Genomic DNA, 19,104 nt, shown 5'->3' on the forward strand with positions numbered 1-19,104 from the left:
TTTCATCACAAGGATTTGTGCTTTATCTTCAGTGCCAGGCATTTTTTAGGAAGAGGGTTATCAATTCAGCAAACAGCCATTGACATAGTGATATACATGTAATATTTTCTAATTTTTTTTAATTACACTGGTTATCACAGTTGTTTTGCTCTTTTTTTTTTTTTATTTGGATCAAATTGCTAGCACAAAAAGAGAGAAGGAAAAAATCTATTAAAAAATAAGAAAATAGTGCTGGCTTTTATAATTGCAGTGACAGTGTAGACACAAATGGCTGAGTCATGTATGAAAGATTTATTGTGCAAGTGAAATGATTAAAAATAAGCGTCAGTAGATAAGCAACAGAGTGCTGCACTCTCCCAAAAGTCACGATAGTGTTCCATTTTTAGTGCACTCATTATAGAATGGTGGGCATTAGAGTTACAGCAGCATCACATCAAAGGCAACTTCTCCAGAGTAGAAGGATCTGTTCTTTTTCAAAAGTAACTAATATACGTGAGTTAAATTGATTTCAAATCATTTGAATCAATTTCATTGCAATCAAATGTCAGACTCCTCAAATATCCATTTTTAATGGTTGTCTTAAAAAAAAAAAAAAAAAAAAGGTGTGGTGGGAACATCTCCAATTGTCATCCACGTTTTTTCTTTTCTTTTTTATCGACAACCAGAAATCTACCTTCGCTTAATTTCTAATTGGCTATGTATCTGTCTATTTTTAGGGATTTCTAAAGTTACTTTGGTATCTAAAATCAATGCACTTCAGTTTAAACTACTTGATTTATCTCCCCATGACACTTTGTTCCCCTCATCTTCATCATCCCAGGAAGTATAATATTCCTTTAAGGAGTTGTGATTCCGCATTGTTATACCAATAAATTAAAAACCAGCAGGATCTTATTAAAGGGAAAAAGGCAAAATACCACATTTATTGTGACTACAGAAAGAATCATAATAAGCAGTTAGTTATAGCTATAACATTCCATTCAATCTCATATTTATTCACACATTCATTCATACACACACACAGGTTCTGCAAGGTTGTTATCACAGTTACCAGCCTTAGAGTTGCTCATGCCAAGCCACTGGCCAGGTGGCCTGGACATGAGGAGGGAGCAGGGCCTTGTCAGATGCTCATCTGATGCTCCCGGAAGTTGGTTTGCAGAATCAGACCCCAAAGTTCTCACTTTCTAAAGTCTGTTTTTATAGGAATTTCTTCCTATGCCAGTCTATGGAAATTGCTTCATCATGCTGTTGCTGAATCAATCAGCAGATAGCACATTTCTGACAGCTCGGTGCTGCTAGATGTTATCTTGTTCTTTGGTTCTCCCATTCTTGAGGCTGTTGGGTGGATTCCAGTCTGCCCTCCGGGGGTCCACTTGACGCCTTCTTCAGCCGATGGACACTGGATTCTTAGGGTGGCGCCTCCCTGATCATTCAGTTATTATCCACACCAAGCATCCATCCACATACATCCTCTATCTCTATTTTAATCACAATTGTTAATACAACAAAAGGGCAGGGAGTGTCTGGGTGCTGTTTCTGTTGTTACAGAGTATTGCTTTGAGTCTCTCTCTCTGTGAATTGTTTTGAGAACAGACTCTATTTTAGAATGTACTAATGCAATTAGCAGCTTGCAAGTTTCACGCATAGAGGGAGAGAAACAGTACCAAAAACCAAGAGACCTCTTAATTAGTAATACCCTGGAATTTAAACTATAGGGAATCAAACTCATTTGTGATTTTAATACAGAACTTCTTTAATATGATCCAACATAATCCCCCTTTTGACACTAAGATTTATAATCGTCAGTGTCACTTTCTATGTAGCCTATTCAAGAGAACGTACTGTGAGGCACTTTGAGTTTGTGATTCCAATTCATGCCACATACATGATCCTAGTGATGTATCTTTACTACAAGGTTCTGTGGCAACAGGCAAGGTGAGGCACACCCACTTTTGAGGAGTCCATTCGGTACAACCTCTAGTGTCCAATAGCTTCCCTCCCTCCCCAGCCCACTGGCTTGAGGTCCAGGGTAGCCAGAAGGTAATATGGGGAGTGGGTTAACCTTCAATACCTTTGCCTCCAGGGATTGTTGGTGTGCAATTTTGACAACAATTTCTCCCATTAACAAGTCTGGTTTTACAATACTGGAAATGTATTGCATCCATTCATATTGATAAGTATCAAACAATGATCTCTTTCTTTGTTTTAACAAATGCATCAAACCCTTAATATTTCCCAGTATGACCCAGAACATTTTGTGTTCCAAAGTAGCTAGTGCAAGTATCTGCATTTCAGTGCATCCCATAGCTATGGCTGTGTAGTTTCCTATTTCTAAATTTTTTTTTTCTTATGGATAAGCCATGTGGTAGTATTAAGCCATTACCAAAGATTCCATCGGCCTTTTAGGTTACCCAGACCAATTTGGACCAACTCTACATTGGCATGTACTTGTTTTTGTATCAGGCTGTCCTGTAGCTGGGACAGAGAGCTTAATTTATTTTTAAGTACCTGCAGGTCTTTAGTATTTTTTTTTTTTAAAACACACAACAGTGCTAGCAACAACACAAAACACAAGACAAAACATACAACACAAAACACAATTTCTATTGTGACAGTAGATTCATGGTATTGGATTGCTCTTCAGCTGGCATCAGCTTTTCCTGATTTTCTGAAAGACAAAAAGAACATGTTTCTACCCCTTTTGGAGTGGCAGATTATTGCTTAAAATATTTCTTTTACAAATACCCTTGCTGATTGCAGGCAAAACGGAGGAATTGCCCCCACATTTTCCTGTTTTTCTTCTATAGGCAGGCCAGGTTTCAATGGCTTCTATCTTTTAAGGGTTATGGGGAAATTATCCCACTGTTTAGTCATTAAATCCCTGAGGTGGGGTACCTCAGTTTCCCTTCTTATGCAGCGGACCAAGTTTATAATGTTTTTCCTGCTGTGTTAAGCTTTAAGTTTATTTACAGGTAATAGCTGAGAAGCATCATCACCATACAACCTTAAAGGGTTTTTCCAAAAATCGTACATACTATACGTTGTTATAGGGGTACTTATTATCATTAAATTTATTAAAATTATCTTGTTATACCATGCCTTTTATTTAGACAATTTGTTTGCTGACCAGGTATGTCCTTTATCTGCAGCTCCTTTGTGCTGCTAGTTCTTTCCTTCCTTTATCATTTAGGTAATTTTGCATTTTCACAGACGCTTCCTGCTTTTGGATTTAAAGCCATCAGCAGCTCAGAGACTCTATCTTAAAAGGGACATAATCAACTTTCACCAGAGTTTTGATTACTTTTAACTTCTGCTTCCAAAACACACAGCAATCTGAAAAAGAAAACCCAACCTATTGTGGCTCCCTTTGGAGCCCTAATAGCATTTTAATTAAGTAGCATGGTATGTTTGCATTTCTTTTGCCCCTTCTACAATATACCCTGCACATGTTCTGGGGCAAATGCACATTCCTTCCATAGTTTAACTTCTATAACATTATCCATATCAATTTTTACATAAGGTGTAACTATTTCTTTTTTTTTTGCTTACAGAGTTTTCAAATACCTTTATCAAAGTGACAGTCTGATTACTCAGAGCCATTTTAAGACTCAGTGTTTCTAACACTACTTCTTTTTATTTTGTGCACCTCACCCCTGCTGTTGCTTCAGAGGTACACTGTCTTTTTTTAATTTTTTTTTTTTACTACAACTCTCATCTGTTATTTTGTTACAAAAACAAACAAACAAAAATCAAACAAACAAAAAGAATCCAGAATATTTTTTCTCCTGATTTTGACTGCCCTGCTGCAGCCACAACTTAAAAACATTTTAAATTTTGTAAAGCATTGAGTTACCTTTTAAGGGTTAAATGCCAAATCCCAAAGCCAAACAACACTCATTACCTGTGTCTAGCAAAAAGGTCTGTCAGTTTTGCAACTTTGAATTAAAGAGTCAAATGGATTTTTAGTGGCATTATTTAAAACAAAAACAAAACCAATTGGTCCTTAGAACTTTACATATTTACACACACACACACATAGATACATACACATTTTCTTTTCCTTAACAGGGTCCACACTGCTCTGTTTTTTTTTTTTTTTTTTACATCTTACATTCCCTTTATACATTTGAGGCAGCTAAGTTCCAATAGAACCCCCTTATGTTCTTTTAGCAAATTTGACTAAATTGTCCAGTCAAATGATTTTAATCATAGTTTATTTTTGCCTGGCTAATTTGCAGACATTCCTTTGGAAAAGGGCCCATTTTTCCTTCAGAATGGTTGCAAAGAAACCAAGAATGCTCTAACACTTTTCCTTTTTAACATTTTCACAAAGTTTAGCTGCTTAATTCCCTCCAGCCTCTGCAGAGTTAACTTTTTTTTACTCTCTTTTCTCTTTGTAATTATGCCTGGGGGTGCCGTACATAGGACCTTCTCCCCCTTTACCTGCGTCCCTCCAGCCTCTGCAGAGTGAACTTTTTCAACCTTTTTGTATTCCTGAATTGCCTCTTTCACTATTTTCAGCTGGCTTTGGGTATTTGTAGCCAGCACCTTCCAATTGTTAGTCTCTAAGGTGCCACAAGTACTCCTTTTCTTTTTGCGAATACAGACTAACACGGCTGTTACTCTGAAACCTATGATAACAACCTTGCAGAACCTGTGTGTGTGCGTGTGTGTATGTATGAATGAATGTAAGAATAAATAGGAGATTGAATGGAATGTTATAGCTATAACTAACTGCTTACTGTAATTCTTTCTGTATTCACAATAAATGTGGTATTTTGCCTTTTTCCCTTTAAAAAACAGCAGGATCTTATTAATTTATTGGTATAACAGCATGAAGTCCAATATATATACGTATATAGAGACCTACATGGCTTTTGGAGATGGACTGTGAAATGTCTGCCCCACTTCTACAATATTTTTAAGGAGTTTTGAAATTCTTTCTGACTTGCTGTTAAAAGTACAAACAAGGCACAGCACCTGCAATTAGCACCAGTCAGTCTGGGAATTATTGGTTTCCCAGGGTATTTATGACCAAGCCATCAATCTGTATCTCTTTCTCTTTAAACAGTTTCTTCGCCAGCATTATTATTTTATTGTCGGTGGTGGCTTTCTGGTCAAGTTCAGAATGGAAAATTGTCAAACCATGGGGTGGGGGTGGGTGGGGAAGTCAAACTGGTTAATATGAGCTGAAAAATACGAGCAGACAATCGCAATTACATAAGGAACCTTCCCTAGGCACATAGTGACTGGTGGTTGTAGGTAGCAGTGATAGTACTCTGAAACCAGTGATATTTCAGTTTCAGATCCTTTGGTGAAAATGACTCTGCCTGTCAAAAGCAAGGAAATATTCAAAGACAAAGACAGAAAGTGGTGTGCCTCTTTGCTTGAAGTTTAATGCAAGTGTGTTGTCTGAAATGCTATAAATTTAGTCTGAGTAAAGGAAAATGTACTGAAATACAAGTTTTTGTTCTCTTTTCAGGGGAGAAGAGAAGGAAAGCTTCTCATTAGAAAGGTAATTATCTTCAAAATGCTACTGTGCAGCTTATTCCATCCCTAAAGGACAAATTTAATTGTTGATACAGGGATCTGTGATAAACCTATATTTTGGAAAAACGGTATACAATGTGAAAATAGGGGAAGTGTTGTCTTGTCTGCCCAATTAAGGCATGTTGGAATTTTTTTTTTGCATATTTTTTTAGAAGGAATAATTCTCCCAGGCTTTGTGCTGTTCATTACATAATCTTTATGCTTTTGATAGCTTTAAGCATATGGGAATATTTCTTTCATCGGTGTCCTGTGAAACTTGGGATGTTTTGCTGTCTACTTCTATACTTCTGAATTTTGAAGAACTGTATTTCCCAGAGTTCGTGTAAGATACTTTCTAAATATCTGCTGTTCTGAGAAGAAAAGACTGTTTTGTTCCTAGTAGTTTCAGATTTCTAAATAGTTATTTGGAAGTTACTGTACCAAAAGCTTAAAAATTCATGAAAAAATGAAGTGGCACAAAAGAATAAAAATTATTTTCAAGTATTTTCAATTATTTTAGTATGCATTTTCATCAACATGCATACTAATTGTGCTTTTGCTCTGATTAGGTGTTTTTTGTCTAATTTATTGCTATTGAATCACAGTTCATGGTATCCTTGACCTGGGAGACAGAGGCTAATGTATAAAATAAGCTGGTTGAAATATCCACTGTTCAGTGGCGGATTTAAAGTTAGTGGGACCTGTGCTTAGCTTCATTTTGGGGCTCCTCCTTGGGGCCAAAAAAAAAAAAAAAAGAACGTTCTCTCCCCCCCCACCCCCCGCCCCTGTTTTCATTCTTTTTTTCTTCTTCATCCTCCTCCTATAAGTAATAGGAAGTAAATGAAAATAAAGTGAGGTACCTTGATTGTTTTTGTAGTCTAATTTATTTTTCCACAGACCACTTGAAAATCGTTGAGGGTCTCAGCGGACCACTTAGTGATCTTTCCAAATATCGTTTGTAGAGTTAGCTAACTATTGTAAAGCGCTTTGGATAAGAGTGCTTTAAAAAAAAAAAATGTAAAAAAACATTGGGGTATGGGGTCTTGCCAGGACTAAGGGTGGGGTGGGGGGGCTCAGGGCTGGGGGTGCAGGGTCTGGGAGGAAGTTAGGGTTCAGGAGCAGACTGGGGGTTGGAGTGCAGGGTCTGGCCAGCAGTTAGGGTGTGGGAGGGGACTCAGAGCTGGGGGAGGGGGTTGGAGTGTGGAGCGCTTACTTGGGGGCAGCTCCCGTTCAGTGCGAGGGGTGCAGGTGGGGATGTGGGGTGTGTGTGCAGGAGTCAGGGTGGGCAGGGGGCTAGGGGGTGTGAAGGGGGGCAGGAGTCAGGGCTGGGAGTGTGTGAGGGGGGTGCAGGAGTCAGGGCTGGGGGTGCAGGAGCAGGCTGGATATTGGGGTGCTGGGGATTGGAGTGCAGGGTCTGGCCAGGAGTTAAGATGCAGGAGGGGGCTCAGGGTTGGGGTGTGGAGCGCTTACCTGGGGAAGCTCCCATTTCGTGCGAGGGGTGCAGGTAGGAATGTGGTGTGCGTGTGCAGGAGCTCCCGTTTGATGCTCAGGGTGGGGGTGGGGATGTGGTGGGGTGCAGGAGTCAGGGGAGGCTGGGGATGTGGGCTGGGGTCATGGGGATGCTCCCAGCCCCCTGCCCTGAGCGGCTCACAGCAGGGAGCTGCAGGGGTATGTGTAAGGGGAGTGCGGGGGCCCCGCCTTTACTCTGTCCTGCCCAGATTCCACCCCCTTTCCCAAAGCCCGCCGCTGCCTCTTCTCTGCCTCCTCCCTCAAGCATATTGCTCCTCCTGAAGCGACCTGAGCGCCGGCAAACAGCTGTTTGGCGGTGAGGGAAGCACTGGGAGGGAGAGGGAGGGGCGGGAACACAGCACGCTCAGGGGGAGGGGGGACCTTGGCTGCCAGTGAGTGCGGAGCCCCAGGAGCTGCCCCCTGAGCTGCCTGGCCCTGGGGCCCCCTGTTGTTGGAGGGCCCCATGCCAGGGCACCCTGTGTTTTACTGTAAATCTGCCTCTGCCAGTGTTATAAGTAAAGCTAAAAACAGGATTTTGGCTATAAGGCCTTTTTGGGATATGGGGGAGAGAGGAGTAGGAGGCATAGGCTTCAAAAGAGATTGTTTCCCTTTTGGTCCATGTGCTGAAAGTCTCATGGGTTGTGAGTGAAAGATTGCCTCTGGCTTACTGGATATTTTAGACCAAGACTGTACGACTTCTGTTGATTCTTAGAACTTCAATTATTTTGTCTGTACTTCTAATCGCTATTGCAGATATTCTTTACAGTATTTCTTATGTATTGGATTAAATTTGTTGGGATCAGTGTCTGCATAATGATGAAGAGTGTTGAAGTTTCATTGATGGTTAATAAATTACTCTGGAGTATACATTTTTGGTGTCCACACTTCTGTTAATTCAGATAGGAGAGGATTTCCAAAATAACTTGGATACATGTTTGTTCTTTATAGAAAATAATGTTTTATTCATTTTTAAAATGCCGCACATTTTCATATTTGTGAAAGGTAACCTGTAATTTTTAATTCTATAGTTGAAGTGGGGCTCTGAGGTTTCAGTATCTTTTGTTGATATTGAAATAGGTGTAGAATGACTATATATGTCAAAACATTTTTTAAACCTTGATTATCATTCTCAGACCCAAAGATCAACAAGTGTTCCATCTTTCTCAAAATCTACATTTGTGTTAATCGGGAGAAAATAGAATCTGTTTTAACCATTGATTGTAAGGGGAGACTTTTATTACATGGGCTCTTCTACTAATACAATTGCCTTCATGTGCATTCAAAAAGAAAAATGTACTTGAGTTCAAGTACTGTAGTCTTGCATGTATATCTTACTACAATAGTCTGTTGGAGGCTGCTGTTAATAAGTTTTTCTTTTAATAAATGTTAGTGTTAAAGTTCTGGGCTGAAATCTGTGGTTAATTCTTGTTGTCTGTATAGTAGAATGAAGCCATCTTTATCTATAGAGCAATATCGCTCACATAATGGTAGAGAAAGTCCCCCACAGTGTCTTGCCAGTATGCTTCAAACCTGACCTGAGAGAAGAAGAATAACTTGTGATTAAGGTAATGGGGACTGGGTTCGATTCGTTTTCTGCCACAGACTTCTGGTGTGACCTTAAACAAGTCATTTAATTTCTTTGTGCTTCAATTCAAAACCCCTGCAAAACGGGGTAGAAAATTATTTTCTCCCACTGTTTGCCTATGGTCCGTTTAGACTGTAAAATCTTCAGGGCAAGGATTGTCTCTTACAATGTGCACTTACAGTGTCTACCAGAATAAGGCCCCAATGTAAGATGGGGCTTCCAGGTACTGCTGTAATGATAAAAATTACCTGGAGGGACAAATGCTAGGGATGACACTCCTGCTTCCATGGTCAATTCAGTGCTTTGGAGACTAACAGTTTGGGCTTCTTTTTTTGTTATCCTGTCTAGTGTCTGTTGGTCTGACTCTCACAAATCTATTATAATAGGCCACTGCTGCAGGCAGTGTCATTATAATATGAAAATCTGCAGTCTTCATATGATTTTTGGGAGCAAAACAGACAGACTCCCGCATACAATACCCTGAAAAGGAGGATGAGCCAGTACTTAGGACTGTAGCATGGCACTTGGAAGAGTGAATTTAATCTGCCACAGGCTTCCTGAGCGATTTTGGGCAAGTCACTTAGTCTCTCTTGTGCCTTTGTTTCCCATCTGTAAAATGCTGTTAATAGTACTTCCTTATGTCACAGGGGTGTTGGGAGAATAAATACATTAAAAACTGAGGTTCTACCATAATAATGCCAATATAGGTGCATTAAATAGTTACCTAGCCTAGTGGAAGATGCAAGTTCAGTTACCATGAGTTCTAGTCCCAGCTCTTTGTCTCTCACAACTTTGTATTATGAGCCAAGGTCTGATACCTTGGGAGAAGGAGGGAGTAACTATCATTCACCACTTTCCCAGATAAAATAACTGAGAGCTTGCATAAGGTCACTTCAGGCAAAGCTGGGAATGGGACCTAAGATCTCTGATTACAGTCCTATCCGCTTTGCAACACTGTCTTTTGGAAAGAGTACATTAAATTAGGTACCTGTGTAACCCACCCTAACAAGTGTGGTTCTTTGTCTCATCCTTGAGCAATTAGGCCACATTATAGAGGTTTTTTTCTCTGCTGCTACTTCCAGGCTAAGTGATTTGGTTCATTAGTTCAGGTGGTAAAGGCTTATGTTTTTACATCTTCAGGTGCTAGGTTCAGGCCCTCATATGCCCTAAACAGAAACATTGTTACATTTGGCTGTGCTGCCTACAACCTCTAAGACCATGATCTGCTCCCAGAGCCAGGAACAGAACCCATGAATCATGATGCCCAGCTATTGCTGTCTCACCAGTACTTGTGTAACCCAGTGGCAAAGTGCGTGTTGTCTCCCTATGTATGAGCTGGTCTATGCGGAGAATTACAGCATGTTTTCCCACCACTACTTACTCCTATAATGGAAGTATAAGAGGTCGGTGCTGTGGATCTGAAAGTTGTGGATTCAAACCCTGCCTGATGAACCCATATGGGGTTGAAAAAATACATGCATAAATGTTAGTGTAAGGACCCTGGAGTAATCTTCTTCCCCTTATCCCATCATCTGAGGTCAGGTCATCATGCAAGCATCCACCCATCTTTGTCTATCTGGGGGAGCACTGCTTACCATCATCTTTGATGCAATCCACCCTTTGCTTCCTTGGCTTTCCTCAGAATTTCTTTCCTACCACTGTTTCACGCCAAGCTATCTTCATCAGGTGAAGCTACCTTCATTCACCCTTTGTAGCTGTCTAACCACTGAAGTCATGCTTCCTGGATTTTGTGAGCCAGCAAAGACTTTGGAGTAATCATTGGAATTATTTTATGTTGTAAAACATTATATGTGGAAGTGAATTTGAATGTTGTATGTGATGTCATTCCATATTCTTTATGAAAATATGCTTATGATATGAATATGACATAACTGAGATATACTTTATGCAAGATGACTCATGAGATCATTGGAAAGGTTATGATTTACTGAACGCGATTATCCTATTTGTATGCATGTGTCATTTCTGTTTCTGAAATTAGGAATATTGACTATGTATCTGTATTTCAACTATGCTACTTTGGGTGACGCCCGCTGCCAAAACTTCAGGTACAACAATGGAAAAGCCAGACAGGGCGGATGGCCCATCAACAAGGATACTGGACTGTAAAAGAGCTTAGTCTTCCTGTGAACCTGTGGGTCAGCTTGTGAAGAATGGCTTCAAGGGCCCTACAGAGTCAGGTGACCTTGTCACATGATACTAAAACATTACCTGGGACGACTTGTAACTTTCCACTATAAGAGAAGCGGGGAGAGGGGGTTGTCAAACTAGGAAACAAAGGACTCCTGCCCCATGCAAATTCTATTTAAGGGAGGTAATCCGAGGTGGTCAGTTCTCCCCTGCTACCCAATCCAAGATGACGGCTGGAAACAACTAAGACTGAATAGGGGGAAAGAACTGGGTCCAGGCTGGAAGGGTGTCTGGCCTGTGAAGAAGATTATTAGAACCACATTTAGGGTGAAAACTTGCATGTAACCAGTTTCTTTAGTGTATTAAGCTTAGTTTGCATGCTCTGTTTTATTTTCTTAGTAATCTGCCTTGTTCTGTCTGCTACCACCTTAACTACTTAAAATACAACTCTTGGAGTTAATAAATTTATTTCTGGTTTATCATATAACCCGGTTTATGTGATTTCTAACATGAGGGGGGCGAGAAATTGTGCATACCCTCTTCCACGTTGAGGGAAGAGGCGAATATAATATATCTTTGGGTCTGTACTCAGGTGGAGGTGGACATCTGAGTGCTGGAGCAAGTCCCTTAAGCTGAGTCTTCCTAAAGCTGATCTGCAGCTGGGTGTGGCCCTGCTTGTGGGTGTGTGTTGGAGGAGGTTTTAAGAGCCCGGCTCAGCAAGACAGGTAAAAGGGGGCCCATGCTGGCAGAACAGGTAAACTCAGTGGTATCTCAGCACATCAGGTGACTTCCCAAAAGGTCCAACCCATCACATTGTGCTAATATTTCTCTTACTGATGCCTCTTAAATATTTGTATTTGATGAGAATTGTTCATTTTAACAATAGGGATGTGGCAGATTTGTGGCTCGTCTACACAATGCAGTAATGTGCACTACAGTCGTGTGATTTCTAAAGTACACTAATGTGTTGTACATGTATTAGTCCATGTAGACCCTGCTGGTGCTCAATAAAACTTCCCTGGTGCACTTTAAAGTAACGCTGTTTGAAGCAGTACTAAATTTAAGTGCACTAGGGGACCTTAAGTGCACACCTGCAGGGTCTACACTGACCAGTTAATGGGCAACATGTTGTTGAGCTTTAGAAATCCCCCCCCAGTGCACATTATCCCACTGTGTAGACAATCCCTCAGTGTCCAGCTCTTGAGAGCAGTGTGTTGGAGACTTTTCCTGTAAATCCAGAGAGTGGAAAACCCTTTCAATATCAGCTTCAAAAATGTTAGAACTTGATTTAATGAACATATCTTTCCAGAAAGGAAGCTTCAGTTGCAAAGGTGCTACAGTAACACTTGTTTGGAACTGGATGCTTCAGGGCATTGCTAATGAGCTATGGAGCCTTTCACTTGTATGTCACCAGTCTGAATCCTGCCCAGCTCAACAGTGATTTAAAAGTTGTTTCCATCTAATAGATGTTTGGTATACTCTATTTGAGATAAATTTGGTGTCTTATTTCTAATTCCCATACCACAAACTCATCACCATACTTTCTACTATGTTGTAAGCAGGGACTGTCTTGTACCTATGTGTCTACAAAGTGCCTGGCACAATGGGGCCATGTCTCATTTGAATCCTTCAGTGGAGCTCTTGTAGCAGGGGCCAAAATCATGTTACTCTGTTGTATACCCTTATTATCTCAGACATATTAGGAGTGGGCAGGGGGACTTCAAAAGTCAAAAGATGGTCTAAAAATGTGGTTTAATCTCTGGCCCCAAAAGCACTATTTAAAATATCTCATTATTTTGGTGGGTGAGAGTGGGAAGAGGAGAATCTGCCTCATGATTTTTGAACTTCGGGGGTTGGCAATACAGCCATCAACTAATGTCAAAAAGACTGCATGTTAAGGTGGGCAGTGTATGATGGAAATTTAAAATAGCAGATAGGATTTCTTCTCATTTGTTCTCACCATGTAAGAAAGGACCTGTGCAGACCTCTCTTTGCGGGAAAACTCCTTTCCACTGCTTCATTTAGAGAGGCTATGGCATGTTGCATCTCCATGATTATTTTACCTCGCAGCTTCTAATTCTTTCAGCAATATTAACTCTTCAAATGAGCACTGGAAAACAAATTAAGATTAACATGTAAAGCAACATTTTAGTCTAAGTGCTTTTTAAGAGTGGAAAAATACAGAATAGTGTTAAATAACTTCCTAGCTTGAAACATCCCCCCTGATTTTCCCCGTTAATGACACACTTATTGGAACTTAAATGATACAGGACCAGCATAGCCTCCAATCAGGTAAATACTTGCAAATGTGCTTAACCTTAAGCATGTGAGAAATACCATCGAAATCAGACATAACTTCCAGGATTAAAATTATATCAATATATTTTTGCAGGATTGGGGCCTTAGTTTTGCACCTTTAATATACTGAAAAAAACATGTCATGGATTGTGCTCGGTATTGCTCCTTTATATTATATCTTCTGCATTATAATTTCTGTTAGGCAGTGTAATGCAATCATAATTTTAAAATATTTTTTTAGACATTTGGAATAATCGTTGATGTTTATGATAAGGGTGTTAAATAGGGTTGCCAGGTGTCTGGTTTTTCACCGGAATGCCAGGTTGAAAAGGGACCCTGGTGGCTCCGGTCAGCATCCCTGACTGGGCTGTTAAAAGTCTGGTCGGCGGCACAGCAGGGCTAGGGCAGGCTCCCTGGCTGCAGTGCCTCTGCGTGGCTCCCGGAAGTAACCGCATGTTCCCCCTCCGGCTCATATGCGTAGGGGAAGCCAGGGGGCTCCGCACGCTGCTCCCGCCCCAAGCACCAGGTCCGCAGCTCCCATTGGCTGGGAACTGCGGCCAATGGGAGATGCGGGGATGGTGCTTGCAGATGGGGCAATGCACAGAGCTGCCTGGCCCTGCCTCCACTTAGGAGCCGGGGGGGGACATGCCACTGCTTTCAGGAGCTGCTTGAGGTAAGCGCCGCCCGGAACCTGCATCTCTGACTCCTCCCACGCCTCAGCCCACTGCCCCAGCCCTGATCTGCCCTCCAAACCCCTCGGTCCCAGCCTGGAGCACCCTCCTATGCCCCGAACCCCTTATCCCCAGCCCCACCCCAGAGTCTGAACCCCAAGCTGGAGCCCTCACACTCTCTGTACCCCAGCCCACTGCCTCAGCCTGGAGCCCCCTCCTGCACCCCAAACCCCTCATCTCTGGCCCACCCCAGAGCCTGCAACCCCAGCTGGAGCCCTCACCCCGTCCTGCACCCCAACCCACTGCCTCAGCCTGGAGCCCCATCCTGCACCCTGAACTCCTCATTTCTGGACCCACCCCAGAACCGGCATCCACAGTTGGAGCCCTCATTCTCTCCTGCACTCCAACCCCCTGAACCAGCCCGGTGAAAATGAGCGAGTGAATGAGGGTGGGGAGAGTGAGTGACAGAGGAAGGCGTGAGGGATGCAGTGAGCGGGGGCAGGGCCTCGGAGAAGGGGTGGGGCAGAGGCGGGGACTTGGAGGACAGGTGGGGCAGGGCAAGAGTGTTTGGATTTGTGCGAGTAGAAAGTTGACAGTCCTAGTGTTAAATTAGCATTTATTTTGCCCTTGCTCTGCCATGTTTTAATTTTAAATGTGCAGATGCAGTCTACTACAAAAGTACAGTATGTGCATCTTGACAGGAATATACAGGAGCCCTTGAGCTTGTTGCTTTACCATTAGTTTAGGTCTAGGTTTCTGGAAATGAGACTCAGTAGGCAAAGTTTATATATATGAGGTGTGTGTAGTGGGGAAGAGAGTAAGCAGTGAACAGACCTATGAGGAGTTTGTAACTGACTTGAGGCCTCCATACATGAAATTCATTAACTGCATGTTAGAGCTTTAGAATGAAAATGTTGTTTTCCATGAGGGATCCGTTCTGGGGTGAGTTTTTTTTTTTTTTTTTAAAATAGCTTTCTCTTGCTCCCCCCACCCCCCCAATTAATATTTCCTACAACTGATACCACCACGGTAGCTCCACAGATAGAATCAACAGTGTGGAATGCTGGTGTAGACAAAGCGCTTCTGGTCATTGGTATTTTCACTACGATGTCATTTACACTTACTCTGTGCAGGGTGCAGAACCACGTGAAAGGTGTTTTTTTTTTTTTTTTTTTAATTATTTTATTTATTTATTTTTTGAAAAAGGATTAGCATAGGTACCACGGAAGTGGTTGAAACATTTACTAGGAAAGCTCATTTAATAATGGACAAAACCTAATAAAGTTAATTGGTGCATTATGAGATGCTTCTTTTGCCATGCAATTCTGGAATGTGCACAATAGAATCCAGCAATCTTAAGTATCAATAAAAGTTGTGGGGAGGTGATAGTTATAACATTAAATGAGGATCTTTCTGCACTGAAGATCTGAAGCAGTCCAGTCTTACTGGCACCTTAGTACTATGATGTCAATTTTGAATCTGTATTAAAGCTTTTGAATTAGCTGTTGGATCTTTTAAAATGTTTGACTTTTGCTGGCTAATTTCATTTGTTTGACTTCAAACCTATACATGTGTTTTTGAAAATCAATTAGCTGTGCTGTAATCAGTTTCTTAGCAAGCTTTTAGTAGCTGTACAGTAGTGCTGTGATAAGGGGAGACAACTACATATTTTGGACCCAGAGAGGAGGGAGAGGCATCAGAAAAGTTTGCTAATTTAGCACTGTCTGACCACTGTTCAGTTAACTAAGTTAATATGGCTTGTTTAAAATAAATTCTTTAAAGGACTTTTAAGAAACATTGTCAGACCACCCTTTGGTTTCCAATAGATTTCCATTGTATAACAGTCTGTAAGTCTCTTCAGTTGACATACCCTATTAAAGAGGCCCTGAGCAATCCTTTGTGTTTTTGGGTCAGTGGTTTACAAACACTGTCTGGACCAATGAACTGTGAAATCAATCATTATATCTTACTGACACTGCCTTTGAACTCCTTTATTGATGACAGTAGAAATGTTAGTCTGTCTCTGTTTTCATTTATAAAACTTCCAAACTCATCTCCACTGTCAAACAGTTAAATATCATTGAAATCCCATTGTCCTTGAGATGACAAGTGAAATGCATTGTCTTTTTGATGAATCTTTGGATTTTGTAAAAAGAAAAGGAGTACTTGTGGCACCTTAGAGACTAACAAATTTATTTGAGCATAAGCTTTCGTGAGCTACAGCTCACTTCATCGGATGTATTCAGTGGAAAATACCTGAATGCATCCGATGAAGTGAGCTGTAGCTCACGAAAGCTTATGCTCAGATAAATTTGTTAGTCTCTAAGGTGCCACAAGTAGTCCTTTTCTTTTTGTGCATACAGACTAACACGACTGCTACTCTAAAACCTTTGGATTTTGTGAAAGTGACCAACAAGAAAGGGACCCTCAAAAGTCAATATCTTGATGATTTTGCTTGTATGAACAATACATTTTGTCTGTTCTAGAGAAGAACTCTGAAGCTGCCATATAAAACAATCTAGTTGGCGGACTAATTGCATATTAGAATCTTTCTTCTTTTAAAGTAATATAAATATATTTACTGTTATGCTATGAATGCTTGTTAAGAATAACATTAAATACATTTGAAAGGCTCATTGAGAAGAGAGGGAGTCTGAAGAAACTTGGACCTTAAATAGTGGTGATTCCTGTTATGTGCATCAGTATCTCTAGCAAATATGAGGGATGTAACATATCAACTGGCACTAGGAGTGGTGTTAGAAAGTAGATTTCTCTCCAGGCATAAGTTTCCCTATCTCCGTTCTTTTTACCCACTTTGTATTCCAACAGATGTGTCAGTACTGAAGGGTGACCTGCCGTTCCTGTCCCACAGCAAACTATTTTTCACTTTTTTTGTTTTAAAAAAAAAAAAGTGATTTTCTTAATCCTATAGTGATAATAGAATTACCAAATTGAGATCTCTGGAGAATGGAGCCTTTTATTTAATCACAGAAAAAATACAAAGTTCTGGTAGTGTGAGATTTCCCTCCAATGTGCCTTATGATAAAGTCTTGGGTATCTCTTTCAGTCTCCTCATCTTTCTGGTTCCCTTCTTGTAGAACTGCTCATGGTAACAAGTAATATACATTGTCATGAGTAATTATTAAGTGTGATTTTGTTCCTTTCTGAAGCTATTTTTTTAAATACCTGAAAAAGAGAATCTCTTGTTCAGAAAAACAAGCCTGGGTCCTAGGAGTAAGCTATCCTGGTCATGTGGTGGCTGATCTCCTAGAAACTGGTCTTCAGATAAACTTACCAAAAGTTGGTAATTGTTATAAGTTTAAGATGCTTGAATTAACAGCCAGGTTTATATCCTGCAGATTACTTACATTTTTACCTGCCTTCTAAGCATCCTCATTCTGGAATGTAAGTGTTACTTCTCCTCAAAGTGTGAAACAATTAAGAGTATAGAAGCTCATTCAATAGTTACTCATACTTAAGAAGAAAAGGAGTACTTGTGGCACCTTAGAGACTAACCAATTTATTTGAGCATAAGCTTTCGTGAGCTACAGCTCACTTCATCGGATGTAGCTCACGAAAGCTTATGCTCAAATAAATTGGTTAGTCTCTAAGGTGCCACAAGTACTCCTTTTCTTTTTGTGAATACAGACTAACACGGCTGTTACTCTGAAACCTGTCATACTTAAGAGTAGAGTCATGAGATATACTGGACAATAACTTTCTAAAAGCAGCTTTGGTTACTTGTGTAGCTTAATTATTAGCAAAAAACCACGTTTTTCAAATTGAGTTATTTGGTTTAATGGGGAAGTCCCTGTCAGATTTAAAGAGACAGTACCCGTTCAGTTCTGACTTCAAATTAATAGGTTCATAGAAACTCAATTCTAGAATTATCTTGCCTGTTAAGTTTCCCTTCCTTATTTTGATGAGACTTCATATGTTGGTGTTTATTTTCCCCTCTTCTGCTGATTGATGCTTGTAATTCTTTCTCTGTGAAAGAATGGATGAGTTGAGTTTCCAAAGCCTGATTGTTCCTTCTCCCTGAAGACTGGTGTACACCCATCACCCCACCCCCAATCCCTCAGAGAGCAAGTGGGCAAACAAATCTGCCACATATGGATCCCTCTGATTATGGAATGGTATGGAGTAGTCGGATATTCATTTTTCCTGTGACTGTAATAGAAGTGCCTATTGATAAAGTGACACTTTGAGGGTGGTGGGAGCGCAGGATGTGTGTGCTCTGTTGTGCCAAGGGAGTATATTTGGGATGGGTGGCTGCTGAAGTGAACAAAGCCTTTTCTTCACTAGGAGAAATTGCTTTTAATTAGAGTTAGGTAACTCAAGGTAAAATCCTAGTAAAGACAAGCCAGTTTGTAGTGTTCAGCTACACTAGCAGTCGTTTTAAGTTGATCCATTTTAACTCATGTATATGAAATTCAAGTACTAGGATGTATTTTAAAAAAAAAAAGGCAGAAGAAAACAAACTGCAAACCTGGAGAAATAACTCCTGAGTGAAAAACTGGATAGCTGTATTGGGTTTCTAAAATGTTTACTAACAATAACATCACTCTTGGGGGAATTCTGCACACAATATTTTAAAATTCTGCATATTTGTCAAAATAACATAATATAATCATGCCAGTTTCAATTATTTTAGGTATTTTTAAATAAATTACCATCAGCAAGTATGTCTGTAACAATACAGCAAAAAAGATTCAGGAAATGTTTTTTGACAAATAGATTCCTTATTAGACATATTAATACAGAACTTTGAGTAATAATTAATTTGTACTACAATACAGAAACATATTTCCCACACCCCTCAGAAGCAGTCCAAAAGCTTGGGGGAGTCTGAGGGAGAGGAAATTAAACTCTCTGACACCCCGCCACTCCCTCCCTCAGTCAGTCGTCCCCCCCCCCACTAGCTCTTTTGAACCCCAGTCTGTGACCTCCCGGCAGCCCCGTGTGCCCCAAGCTGTCCATCCCTCTGTATCGCGTGCCACCTCGACTGGCCCCACGCATAGGGCACTGTGAGGTATGCAGCCTCTTCTGTTCCCTGTCCTCAGCTGGCTGCTCCTGCCCAGGAGTGGCTGCCCTCTGTTCTGGCACCACAGCAGCCCCTGGTGGTTGAAAGGTGTAACTGCAGCTCCTCTCCAGCAGAATGTATTTTCAGTAGAGAAAAATTTTTTTTGCAGGGGACATAAATTCTCAGGGTTCTGGAACAGTTTAAGTGGGGATGCTGAGAGCCATTGAACCAAATTGTTAACCCTATGTGTGATGGAAACCACTTCAAGCCAGAGCATGCAGTAGCATCCCCAGCACCCTTAGTTCCAGCACCTATGTGAATTCTGTGCGTGTGCAGTG

General features: G+C 40.9%; 1 protein-coding gene across 12 annotated transcripts in view; it reads left to right on the top strand.

Moving 5' to 3' along the window:
- Positions 1–19,104, top strand: part of PEAK1 (pseudopodium enriched atypical kinase 1) — a 220,614-nt gene that overhangs the window by 10,430 nt on the left and 191,080 nt on the right. For 10 of the 12 annotated variants that reach the window (XM_043524692.1, XM_043524690.1, XM_043524695.1 and 7 more), the window contains exon 2: positions 5,483–5,515. The exons of the other annotated variants lie outside the window; for them this stretch is intronic. The gene's annotated coding sequence lies outside the window, so the exon portion shown is untranslated. The remainder of the gene's footprint in view (positions 1–5,482; positions 5,516–19,104) is intronic. 12 annotated transcript variants of the gene reach the window in all.

This window comes from Chelonia mydas, chromosome 10 (assembly GCF_015237465.2).
Source record: "Chelonia mydas isolate rCheMyd1 chromosome 10, rCheMyd1.pri.v2, whole genome shotgun sequence".
NCBI lineage: Eukaryota > Metazoa > Chordata > Testudines > Cheloniidae > Chelonia > Chelonia mydas.